The sequence below is a fragment of the Triturus cristatus genome, chromosome 8 (assembly GCF_964204655.1).
Source record: "Triturus cristatus chromosome 8, aTriCri1.1, whole genome shotgun sequence".
Lineage (NCBI taxonomy): Eukaryota > Metazoa > Chordata > Amphibia > Caudata > Salamandridae > Triturus > Triturus cristatus.
Genome location: NC_140591.1, coordinates 923001626 through 923014883, shown reverse-complemented (window position 1 = coordinate 923014883; position 13258 = coordinate 923001626). Strand labels below are relative to the sequence as shown.

Genomic DNA, 13258 nt, shown 5'->3' with positions numbered 1-13258 from the left:
AACAGTTTCAGGGTTGTACGCAAGAACCACGGTGACAGACGCATCAAAATACAATACTGGAAAAGCAAGATAGAGAAGACCGGACACCAGACCAAATCATGCTATGCTTCAAGGATATGGAACTTCTATCCTCATGAATTTCTCTAGCACCACCCCATCCATCTTTGCATCAGAGAAGAGCTTAAGACCATACTACTGAGGTAGCCACACTTCGCAGTGTAACCTCTAAACTAACAGATGCCAAAGTAGAAAATATCAGGGAATCTACGCATGCACTCAGGTACCCTTACCACCCCTCCACCATTACAGTGCCCTTCTTTCTTTCAATTCACTATCTTTTCATTTCCTACTTAATGCACAGATTCTCCTAGTCTCCTCTTTACTGTTACACCCTATACCCAGGGTGGTGCTATGCAAATCCAAAACATATGTACAAAGTATTACAATGATCTCCTATGGTTCAGCCAATTCAAAATTAAAGTTTTTTTACTATCTCGATAATAAACCATTACAATATAAAGTAGACAGACCATAACTATTCACTAGCCCAGCACCGCGGCACTAAAACAGCTGATTTAAAATAAAGACATAAAACACAGAAATTGTCCACAATAATGCTATTAAAGCAAAATAATACAAAATAAAATAAAAAAACAAGAAACGTGACAAAAAATGTAAACCTTCATGGCCAGGGCATCGTCTGAGATCTGGCGAGGTAATAGTCACTATAAGCTTTTGTTACCTTACTTCTATCTTTAGCAAAATAAAAAAACTTTGCATGTTTCGGTACAATTGCCCTTAAATTGAGTAAAAAGCCAAAGGTATCAGAAGCAGTTCAAACACCTGTGTGCGTGATTTCACATCGCCTATCATTTTTTTAAAGTAGTATAGCATCGGTCATTACTTCTATAGTACACTTCTAATATTTACTCCTTGCCTATTCCAAGAAGGCGCTGTGATTTTCTTTCAAAGGTTTAGGGTGAGAGATTACTTTTTTTACACAGATCTCTTAGATCTCATTGCAAGACAGATCTTACCTCCTCAGGTAGAAAGACAGCTCATAAACCTCTCACAGACTTAAGCTGCACAAGTCTGTGAGCAAAAAAATGGAGCAGAGGAGATTGATTGAGGTGCAATTCTGCTACAGGACTTTAGAGGTGTGCTGGATTGTCCAACAAAGGATAGGTGAGGTGCGGCATCAGAGGATTTACGATTTATTGGTTAAGACAGGAGGCTAGCATTATACATTATCACTTTGAATTACTACGCTGAGCCGCACTTAAAGAATAGAATTCAGACTCTTGAATGAACACGTAAAGTAAATATACATCTGTAGCACTATATAAGCCCTCTGTCCTACATTTTCTTCCACTTTTGTGTGCTGTCCTGAACAGATATGTGTGACTTTCGTTTAGACTGTTTTTTTCCCAGAAAATATGTTTTCTGTGTTGTTTAGTTTGAGTAAATCGGTCAATTTGTGCGAGTTTTAAGTAGTTGAAAATAGTGTTTTTTTAACAACACTGAATCCTTTTGGTACAAGTGTTAAGAGTGTCAGGGTACAGATTTTTAAATTTACTTTTGATGGGATAACACTAAATCCTGATAACTACATTTAAAAAAGAAATACGTTTAGCAGAGAAGAAACTATAAAATTTAAGGCTGTTTATTAAGATTATCTCAGATTCACCGTTTTGTAGCTGTTTGGAAGGCTGCTGCGAGTGCTCGCGCCTTGAGGAGGACCCTGGATGGGAAGAGTAAGCTTCTGTGGGAAGGGGAAGCTTCTGTGGGAAGCACTTTGCATGGAATAATTATGTTTTTATAGTCAGTGGTGCACAAGTGACTGCGCTCGCAAAATTTTCAGGTAACAGTAATTCTCACGACAGCTGTGCCCATAAGAGGGAGACCATAAGAAATATTATCAGGACTTAATATTTTAAGTATTGGGGCGTCGCTTGACTGCGGACTAGGATAGCAACGTCTTAATGGAGCTCCCGATCTGTAATCCAGTACACATCCGAGTCCCTGAAGGATGCTGCTAACCTGCAGAAGTTGTGCTGGGGTGTAGGTGTGGCCTCCCCCTCCCCCGGGCCCCGTTTGCTGTGAGGGACCACGTGGGGTGCCAAGTGGGACAGAGGTCCTACGAGTCCGGAATATTGGAGGACGCGCACCACAGGAGTGAGGGCCTTGCAGAGCCACCCTCGGTGAAGATTAGACAACACGTCTGCAGAGGGATCGTGCCTGACCAATTTGAGGAGCCGAGGGGTGGCTCAAGACCGGAGCGGCCGAAGGGCCTTGCCCGATGTGGTAACCAGATCGAGACTCAAGGTGGCCGGTGAACTGGGCCTGAGGCAGGGGCCTGGCACTGGAGAACAGGGGTTTGCTGTGCTCTCCTTCACCAGTCGACTCACTAAGGAGGTGCAGGCTGCTGGCCGGTCAGGTGGATGGAGACCGGCCAGGGCTGATGTAACCAAGGGTGCGAGATTATTCCAGAGACTCGCCGGGAGCGAGGTCTTGAGACGCTGTCACCCCCCCCCCCGACCCCCCCCCCCCACCCCCGAAAAGGCCGCAGACAGAAGGTGAGCGGTGCCGGTCCTGGAGGGGGTGAAGCGTGAGCAGTGAGCTTCCACTGGGCAGATAAGGCCACAGGACGAAAAATCGGGACACAACCAAGAGTGGGGAGGAAGCCTGGGGCAAGGCCATCTGCGCTCATGCAGAGGCCAAGATGGGGGGCCTTGCGCTGTACTTGATGGTGATTGTCACGCCTCCCCTCTCTCAGGGGTGGCAGCATTTTCGTCCCCCTCCACAGACCCTGGGGCCGGGGGTGTGGGACAAATTCCAGAACGTTTTTCCACAATGTGGGTGATACCATGAAGGTCAGAGTGGCTGGTGACAATCAATTGTGGTGAAAGGAGGTTGATCCGCCCAGCCGAGTCGGGACTTGCTGTGGTCAAGGAACAAAGGTCTGTTGGTTGTCTCCCTCTGCTTGCGTGGAGTCCGAAGTGATCTGTTCAGTACTAGAGGCAAGGATAAGGGGGAAATAGTGAAACCAAAGGGAGCAGGCCCCCCACAAGCGAACACGATGGACAATTACGCAGGTGCTAGGTTCAACAATGTCCCAGACACGAAGGTGGCGGAAGAGTCCTCCCTAACGACCATAATGGCAGCGATAAGGGATGTGAAGGGAGCGCTGGAACCAAAAATAGATTCCGTATCAGTGGACGTTACACTAATCAGAGCGGACCTTTCCAAACCAAGTGATGAAGTCTCCATAGCCAAAAACAACATCGCTCAGCTTCAGGCCACAATAAACGTCTTGAGTCTCATGTACTCACACTGATACAGAAGGCCCCACATATGGCAGCAAGACTAGAAGACCAAGAAGGAGAGCGAGGAGAAATACCATTCGAGTTGTGGGGCTCCCAGATGGGGCAATGGGCCCCAGTGTTGATGTTGATCTCTTCTTGGAGGATTTTATTGTGAACAAGCTCCAACCAAAAAAAGTTTCAAAATTCTTCTCTGTTGAGAGAGCAAATAGAGCTCTGGTCCCCCCCCACCTGGGCCAGGGGCCCCATCCCGCAAGATTATTGCCAAAAATATTTAGTCACTGAGAAAGGGATGCAGTGCATTAAGCAGCAAGATCAATAGGGGAACTGTGCTTTGAGAAACCTCTAATCTGTTTCTTTCCAGACTTTACACAGCAAGTACAGCACCAAAGGAGAAGTTTTGAGTCAGTGTAAAGGGAGCTCAGAGAGAGAGAAACATTAAATATATGATGATCTTCCTGGCAAAACTACGCCTCATAGCGGACGGTAAAACCTGGCACTTCGCAACACCAGAGGAGGCGTGGGAGTGGCTGGAGAGCTGGCGTACAGTCAACCTGAAGAAAGGTAGGATCTCCAAACACGACCAATGAGTATCCAGGGGCGAGACGGAGGGGAGTGGCTTAACTGGTCAGCAATCTACAAGGACACCAGAGGCAAGCCCACGGACAGATGAGGGGGGTGAGGAGGCATGAACTGAATGGCTGTTATGGAGGTGAGGGCTGCTTGAAGCACCGAAAAGTGGGAGTAATAAGGGTTTCCTGGGACCAGAACACACTGAATAGACTACTCCAAACACTGGACAATACTGTAAAGGGGAAGGGGGGGACACACAGTGCCATAAGTGGATCATTTTCCGAGAATGGGCTCGTCAGGGAGGTGATGAGGTGCGAGAGAACTCTTATTTTGATCGAGAAGGTCGATTCTGGCCTAGTTAAAAGTCGACATGTTCCTTAATGGGCGACAGGTGCTCTGCAGGTTGGGCGGTTGGGATTTGCACAACCAGATTCATGGGGTAGCAGGGAAGGGGGTGGTGGGAAGTAGTTGGGGACAAAGGGGTTGTTTTTCTCAAGTTGAACGCACTCATATTGATGATACTGCAGTGGGCGGACAAAGGGTCCACAACATAGTGGGATGGGACCAGGGTGGGAGTGAACACCATGTAACAGCCCTCAAGATCCATCTGGGGGGGGACGTTAGAACATACCACCAATGTCTAATCAATGAACACGTTCAATGAGGGCCTGGTCTTTAAACGTACACTGTAAGATGAAACGTACTGTAGTCATGGAATTTATCAAGAAATATGCACCAGACATTATCCTACTACAAGAAACCCACTTCCGTGGGTATCAGTGTAGGGCCCTGGATAGATATGGATACACAATAAAAAATTCCTCACAAAAAGGAAAGGGGTGGGGGAGGGTCCAAGGGATATGTTTAAAGACCAGCTACAGTATAAATCCCCAAATCAACATATACTATACATCAATACTGTGGGTCTGATGTTCTGTATAGAAAAACACTGACAGGACAGACAAGTGGAGGCAACAAAAACCAAAAAAGATATGTCAAAAAGGTATAGTTCCCATCACCCACCAAAGGTGGCTATCATCATCTGGGAACTAAGGACAGTACCAAGAGAACCAACCACTCTGATGGTAATGGTGGTTGTCCAATTGTCCCAGGCGTAAATGTAAACGGTAGGGTGATGGTTGCAGTGCAAAAAAGTGATATAAACAACAAAAAGAAAAGTGCTATTAAAAATGGCTACCAAGATGCTATAAGTTTTATTCTGGCGCTATCTTGATGTCACTTTAAAAACAGTGCGAAGACAGCTTAGCAAATAACTGTCAGATTGACGGTCTACATGTTTCGGCTTCTGGACCTTAGAGTCCAAGCTCTCATCAGGACCATATTGACGCTACTGCAAAGAAGTGTATGAAAAATCAGAAAAGCAAAAGGTTATTATCCAAGTTGGTATATAATACAACCTGATTGGTTCTGTGTGTCCCTATGGAACAGTTACAGGTCAGAGGAACCTAGATAAAAAGAAAGCTCAACTTAATCTTGTACAATGTCAGTGTAATTACAGAACATATCCTGAAAAAATGATAAATTTTATAATACTCATAGATGTATTACATGGCCGAAATAAAATCGATACTCGGTATGTGCACTTACCCGGAAAATTGTGGGTGCGCACATCGCCTCGCCTGGCATCTGCTCAGGGTTTTTGAGGCACCGCTCTACAAAAGGAAATTTCAAGGTAGGTTTTAGATAATATTCCCCAATGGACAGGACCAGTTTAGTTCACGGAGAATAAAAGAAATAACCAAATGGAGTGCTTAGCTGAGCAAGTGTAAAAACATGGCAGGGTCGTGGTCTATTAACCAAAACGGGGGGAACCAGAAGGAATTCCCTCTTGTATTGTATTCTAAATGTATTCAAATATATCACGTGCTTCCATAGGACAGGTAAATGTTAATATCCTACAAGCACTGAAAACAACATGTTAGCCTTTACAGAAAGAGTGACGTGTCCTTAGTGCATACAGATATGAGATGAAACCCCTAGAAGTCTATAGAAAATAGAAACGCCTCATCACCCTTTAGAGGAGAAGGCGACATTGGAAAATCTCCATCCTGCTTCACACAGGTCACAGTGAGACGCACCAGAGCTGCCACTACTTCAGTAATAGTATGCCAAGGACAACACGCAAACACCCACCTGTCCGTCGGTACCCCGCTCTGTCATCCGAGCTGGAAGGGGAGGTGCCGAACGGGCAGGAGAAGCATCGTTATATCGCGTACGTGTGCGAAAACAACTTCCGTGTCAATGGCTACGGAACGTTCAAAGATCCAAAATACGTGTGTTCAAGGTTAGTTGGGAAATGTAGTTTTGAATGCAGGGGAGTATCTACACAATGTCCTCACTCAGTCCAATCCATTTAGAGACCAGATAAAAATCTGGAAGAGGTACATTGACGATATTTTGCTTATCTGGCAAGGTTCCCTTGCATCTTTGCTAGATTTCCATGCTTGGCTCAACTCCAGGAATGACTTTTTGCGTTTCACTGTTGTTGCTGACAAAACACGACTGCCTTTCCTAGATATAGTGATTTGTCCTAATCAGGGAACTCTTGGCAGTGAACTTTATAGGAAACCCCTATCCAAGAACTCACTTTTGAGTTTCAGCAGTCATCATCCTAGGTCCCTTCGGGGGAAACCTCCACGTTGGACAGTTCCTGCGCATACGCAGAAACTGTTCCGACGTTAGCACCTTCGATCAGCATGCAGAGGACCTATCTAATCAACTGAGAGACAGACAATATCCCAAGCGTTTGGTGAGACAGGCTTGGAAAAGAGCCTCGAACAACAACCGAGGAGCTCTTTTAGAACCCTCTGTGCCAAAGCCTCCTCTGTCCAGAATGACATTTGTCAACACTTTCAGCACTTGGTCCAACCAGGTACAGAAAACGGTGCGAAAACACTGGCGAGTTTTGAATATAGGCAATGAGAATTTGCCTTATCCTCTTTTTTCCTTTAAAAGGGGCACCAATCTTAGAGACAGCCTTGTACACAAGAGCCAAAGGTAACATCTCCACCATCAGTAACACCTTATGGAATTTACCACCTGTCCAAGGTCATTTCCCATGTGGTCAGTGCTCGGCGTGTCCACAGACTCAGATTACTAAAACCATCGCTATAGGCACAGGCATACCTTGGGTTTTGAAAAAACATACCAACTGTAACACCGAAAATGTTATCTACCTCATTACCTGTCCCTGTTCTTTGCGTTACGTAGGCATGACCACACGCAAAATTAAGACACGCATCAATGAGCACAAGAGCACAATCAGACGGAATAAACAGGCTACTAAACTCACCAACCATTTCTTGTCACTCAGACATAAACCGGAAGATTTGAGATGGCTGGTTTTGGAACAACCCCAGATTCCTAAACATGTTACGGATATTACAAAATTTCTGTTCAATATAGAACAGAAATGGGTTTTCAAACTTAAAAGTGACACGTTGGGTCTGAATGACGACATTCCGTGGTCGTCACTTTAAACTCATAGATCACTTAACCCGCAGCCTATCTGTATCCTATCCTGATTCTTTCATCAATATCTCTTTGACCATATGCTGAAGCTCGTGTATATTTATATATTTATATTTTGACTTGATCACGTGATTTATACGAGAGCAGTTAGATGAAGGATGCAGTACATCCTGACTGTTTATAAGATCATTATCTTGACAGCCGGCTCCTTCATATTTTTCCATACCCTTACTGTACCCTCAAAAAATAGTTTTCTTGAAAAATCGTTTTTAATTAAATTCGGTTTTCCTAATAGAATCGATTCCAAAAAATCGATTGGGCTTTGATCTCGCAATCAGTCCCTCTCAATTTCTGGTTATCGAGGACAGTGTGTAGATACTCCCCTGCATTCAAAACTACATTTCCCAACTAACCTTGAACACACGTATTTTGGATCTTTGAACGTTCCGTAGCCATTGACACGGAAGTTGTTTTCGCACACGTACGCGATATAACGATGCTTCTCCTGCCCGTTCGGCACCTCCCCTTCCAGCTCGGATGACAGAGCGGGGTACCGACGGACAGGTGGGTGTTTGCGTGTTGTCCTTGGCATACTATTACTGAAGTAGTGCGTTTTTCACTCTTCTGATTCACGCGCCCTTTTCGCGTGCTCCCAAGTTACCAGTGGCAGCTCTGGTGCGTCTCACTGTGACCTGTGTGAAGCAGGATGGAGATTTTCCAATGTCGCCTTCTCCTCTAAAGGGTGATGAGGCGTTTTTATTTTCTATAGACTTCTAGGGGTTTCATCTCATATCTGTATGCACTAAGGACACGTCACTCTTTCTGTAAAGGCTAACATGTTGTTTTCAGTGCTTGTAGGATATTAACATTTACCTGTCCTATAGAAGCACGTGATATATTTGAATACATTTAGAATACAATACAAGAGGGAATTCCTTCTGGTTCCCCCCGTTTTGGTTAATAGACCACGACCCTGCCATGTTTTTACACTTGCTCAGCTAAGCACTCCATTTGGTTATTTCTTTTATTCTCCGTGAACTAAACTGGTCCTGCCCATTGGGGAATATTATCTAAAACCTACCTTGAAATTTCCTTTTGTAGAGCGGTGCCTCAAAAACCCTGAGCAGATGCCAGGCGAGGCGATGTGCGCACCCACAATTTTCCGGGTAAGTGCACATACCGAGTATCGATTTTATTTCGGCCATGTAATACATCTATGAGTATTATAAAATTTATCATTTTTTCAGGATATGTTCTGTAATTACACTGACATTGTACATGATTAAGTTGAGCTTTCTTTTTATCTAGGTTCCTCTGACCTGTAACTGTTCCATAGGGACACACAGAACCAATCAGGTTGTATTATATACCAACTTGGATAATAACCTTTTGCTTTTCTGATTTTTCATACACTTCTTTGCAGTAGCGTCAATATGGTCCTGATGAGAGCTTGGACTCTAAGTTCCAGAAGCCGAAACATGTAGACCGTCAATCTGACAGTTATTTGCTAAGCTGTCTTCGCACTGTTTTTAAAGTGACATCAAGATAGCGCCAGAATAAAACTTATAGCATCTTGGTAGCCATTTTTAATAGCACTTTTCTTTTTGTTGTTTATATCACCTTTTTGCACTGCAACCATCACCCTACCGTTTACATTTACGCCTGGGACAATTGGACAACCACCATTACCATCAGAGTGGTTGGTTCTCTTGGTACTGTCCTTAGTTCCCAGATGATGATAGCCACCTTTGGTGGGTGATGGGAACTATACCTTTTTGACATATCTTTTTTGGTTTTTGTTGCCTCCACTTGTCTGTCCTGTCAGTGTTTTTCTATACAGAACATCAGACCCACAGTATTGATGTATAGTAATAGATATGGATACACCCTGCTGGCCCATGCAGGGTATACCACGGGCACCAGAGGGGTGGGGATATTAAGCATAAAGGCTTTCCCTTTATGCCAGGGAAATCATGGTCATATCAGTTAGGGAGATTTGTGGCCTTTTGTGGACTGTGGGATGGAATGACCATTAACCTTTGTTCAGTATACGCCTGTTCCAGATTGCAGGCCCCTACGTTGAACGCACTGGGCCCGCTACTTCCTGAACTCCCGCAAGGAAGATAGATTATGGGAGGAGACATGTACAATGTACTTTCGGTGGAGCTGGATGTCCTTGGCGGGGGGAGAGCCGGGCCCTAAGTGATTTCCTCCCTTCCCTGGAACTTAGCGATATTTGGCGTTCCCATAACCCCAATCTTAGACAATATACTCATTTGTCCGCAGCACATGAGGGCCTCACAAGGCTTGATTATCTGGTCATGTAGACTCCATTTGTAGGCCAGTTCAAAGAGCCAAAACACATTGCCCAGGGGATATCCGTTCACTACCCGGTGGAAGCCACTCTACAGGGGCCTCTTGCGAGAGCACGTCCTGCCACCAAGGGTGGACCCATGGTACCTCTGAGACTTACAATTTAGGTCTAGTGTTAGGGATTGAACCAATCACTTCTTTATGGAGAACATGGGGTCGGTGGACTCAGGGGTGATACTGAGGGAGGCTTTTAAGACAATACTTGGAGGCCACATCCAAGGTTTGTTTTGGGCCTCCAAAAGACATTGAAATGCACAGCTATGGGGTAGGAGATTCTGGATCTGAAAGCCCCGGCAGGTAGGGAGGAGGGAAAAAACAGGGGAGGTAACTTGTTGCCTTCGCCTACAACAAAAGGAGCTCAGAGAGCTTCTGGAGGATGAGGCCAGAGCATTAGCCAGGACGTCCCAGCACAAAATCTATGAGATAGGGTATAAGGCCAGTAAACTTCTAGCATGGCGGGACAAACAGGAGACTTCAGGACGATGGGACCTGGAGATACTAGATGACCAAGGGATGAGAAATGTGACGGGGCATGAGATTGTAGAGGCATTTGTCTCCTATTATGAAAGACTGTATACAACCACCTCCGGGTACGTTGTGTCTAATTCCTGAGGGATTTTAAACTTTCGGTTTAGACCACTGAGGAAAGGGATGGGTTAGAAAGAGACATGACGATGGAGGGGATTAGCATGGCAGCCAGAGCTCTGCAGTCCAGGAAGGCTGTGGGACCAAACTGTCTTCCACTGGAGCGGTTTAAAGGCTTGTTGGATCAACGGTCCACACCTTCTTACAATGTTGTTACAATGTTCCAAGAAGTGAGCCAAGCCAGGGTTTTACAGACGGATCAGCACATGGTGCGGATCACAGTGATACCTAAAGAGGGAAAAACCCTGACAAGCTGTGGGTCATATAGATCAATATCACTCCTGAATTTCGAGGTTATGGTCTGGGTGAAGGTGCTCACCTTGCGCCTGAGAACAATGATCCACTCCGTAGTACACCCAGATCAATTGGGGTCCTTCATGTTACTGAGCTGGACCGCGCACTGTCCTCAGCTCTCCTGTCCCTCGATGCCAGGATGGCTTTTGACAGTGTCGAATGGAACTACTGTAGTGTAGTTCCTATATCCCTGATAGGCTCTGCGCATTGGAATAACATACACTATAGATTTGACATAGGACTAAGGTCCGTATGTCTCTATCGAGTATATTAAACTTAATTACTTGTGTGTGCCAACTAACTCAGAGGTCACTAGAAACTTCTCGAATATACAAGAAGGGATTAGTCTCTGACAACAGCATAAACATGACGACTTTGTTTCCTTTTAGAATCGGACCAGTCTCAGAATCGTGGAAATAATAGATAACAGTTTCACTCAGTCAATCGTGCATGCTTCGTTTCTACAGAGTTGTACAGAAATAGAGAGACGGGTGTTTCAATAAAAGGGTTTATTGTCTTATTTCTCATGCAAGAGATATGAATTGCTACAATCGTAAGACAGACTGCGAAGTACAATATGTACCAGGTTAGCAGTAAGATAAAATGATGCTGCAATAGCATGGTTTTTAGCTATGACATATATTAATCAAAATACATACATAAATTACATAAGCTAAAATGTGTTACTCATCTGATGCTTCTAAATTGTTCTACCCCAGTGTACCTAACCTAAGTGCAGTAAGAGATTTGAAGTAGGTGCCATTTCTAAAGTATAGCTAGCTATATTTTAGTTTAGCCAAGAGTTGCCACAAGTTTCTCTAAGTTCTAGTCAGCTCCATACCTTAGAATGAGAGAGGTTGGAATCTCTTTTCTGGACTCGATAGTCTAACCCCCCGCAAGGGAAGTCAGAGAGCACTGGAGCTGGATTCTATGCGAGGAGGATGGCAGCGTTAGGTCAGTGCATCAGGCTGGAACTCGATCTCCTTCCGAACTTGCCGTGGCGAACCGCGTAGGCTGGGTTGGATCGAATCCTCCGGGAACCGCAATTTGCCAGGGCAAGTGCTGGTATATTTATACCTTGAAGGTGTCTAGGAATGCCAGTATTGATGTAAAAGTCGGGCAGAGGAACATCATGAATGAACCCCTAAGGAATAGATGTTCATGCATACTTAATGAGTTCTTGGAGAAATCAATATTTAAGCTGAGGGAAATTCCTAAAGGCTTATGGGTCTGGTTCTCCAAGAATTCGTTGTGACGTGGATGGACGGATGTAGGTGGCCATGCCTGTATTTGGATTGTACGGACAATGTCTAAATAGGGGCCGGATTTCTATGGCCAAATAAGGGCAATGTGAATTGTACCCATATAAGGGCATAAATCGGGAAACCTATATACGGAATCTAAATCTGCACACAACACCCACTCCAATTTCGTATGAACGACGTTACTAAATCCTAAACTTTCTAAACATATCTTAAAACAGAGTATCGCATGGGTTTGCTAAAAAAAGCTAAAAACATATCTAAAACATATGTCCTAAAAATACATTACAAAACCATTGCTATGCATAAAGTGTTGTACATATTAAAGGCAATGTTCCATTCTAAGCATAGGATCACATTGGAATGCTAAATGAATGAACCAAAAAATATATATGTGATGAAATGGCTCGTAAATACAGAAGAAAAAGGGGTCAAAACCATTTCATATCAGGTTACACAAGTCAAATTGTTATTCATGACAAGGTGGCATACTGTCCCTGGAAGTGTTATCAAAGAATTCTGTTCTCTATGAATAGTTCTACTATAAGCAGATCACTGTGCCAAAAAATGAAAAATACAATTTTGGGACGGGGAGAGAAAAAAATATATATAATCACAGAAAAGGTTCCAAAGTCAGTATCACGTTTGAAAAAGAATGAAGGCCAAACTCAGAGTCTCTCCGGAACACTGTGTGCTTGAATCAAAAGTCAGTGTGTGGGGATGGAGAAAACATAACATTTTCTAATCCTGTAGACAACAAGTCGTCTACAGTTGTGGGTGAGAGTTGGAATACCTCGTGTAGAAGATCAACAGCACATAGATGCGAACTATCACCTTCAGCATGGGAAGCATCAGCAATGTCCGGATTGGATGTTACCTGCGCACCTGGTGTTTCCTCTCGTACCTCAGCAGTAGCATTTTGAGTCTGTGAGATCTCAATGAATGCCGCCATCAGGATTGGTAGCCGCTGGGGACAACACGTAGCATGGGCCGTTATCGGGTCCAGCAGAGTGTCGATATCCATTGTCATGAATGATGGGAGTGTCAGACAAATGTCCAGCACGCACTCTTCACTGCATAGCAGGCAGCGTAGAACAGGTAAGATGCAATCTTGCCAGATTGGTCTGAATGACAGAAACCAAGTGGTGTTTAATTCTCGTAGATGAGGTAAACCCAGAATTTGGACGATGCGCTCACGACACTTCCATCTCCAATAGAGTTCTTTCCATGGTGAACTGGGTGTCGCTGGTGATTTGGCTTGCCATATCGTAGCAATAGGAGCAAAAATAGTATCCC

The 13258-nt window shown here is 44.5% G+C and overlaps 1 protein-coding gene across 2 annotated transcripts in view; it reads right to left on the bottom strand.

Annotated features, from left to right (window-relative positions):
- The window catches only part of LOC146805265 (von Willebrand factor A domain-containing protein 5A-like), a 671080-nt gene that overhangs the window by 45731 nt on the left and 612091 nt on the right, over positions 1-13258 (bottom strand). The gene's annotated exons all lie outside the window — the stretch shown is intronic.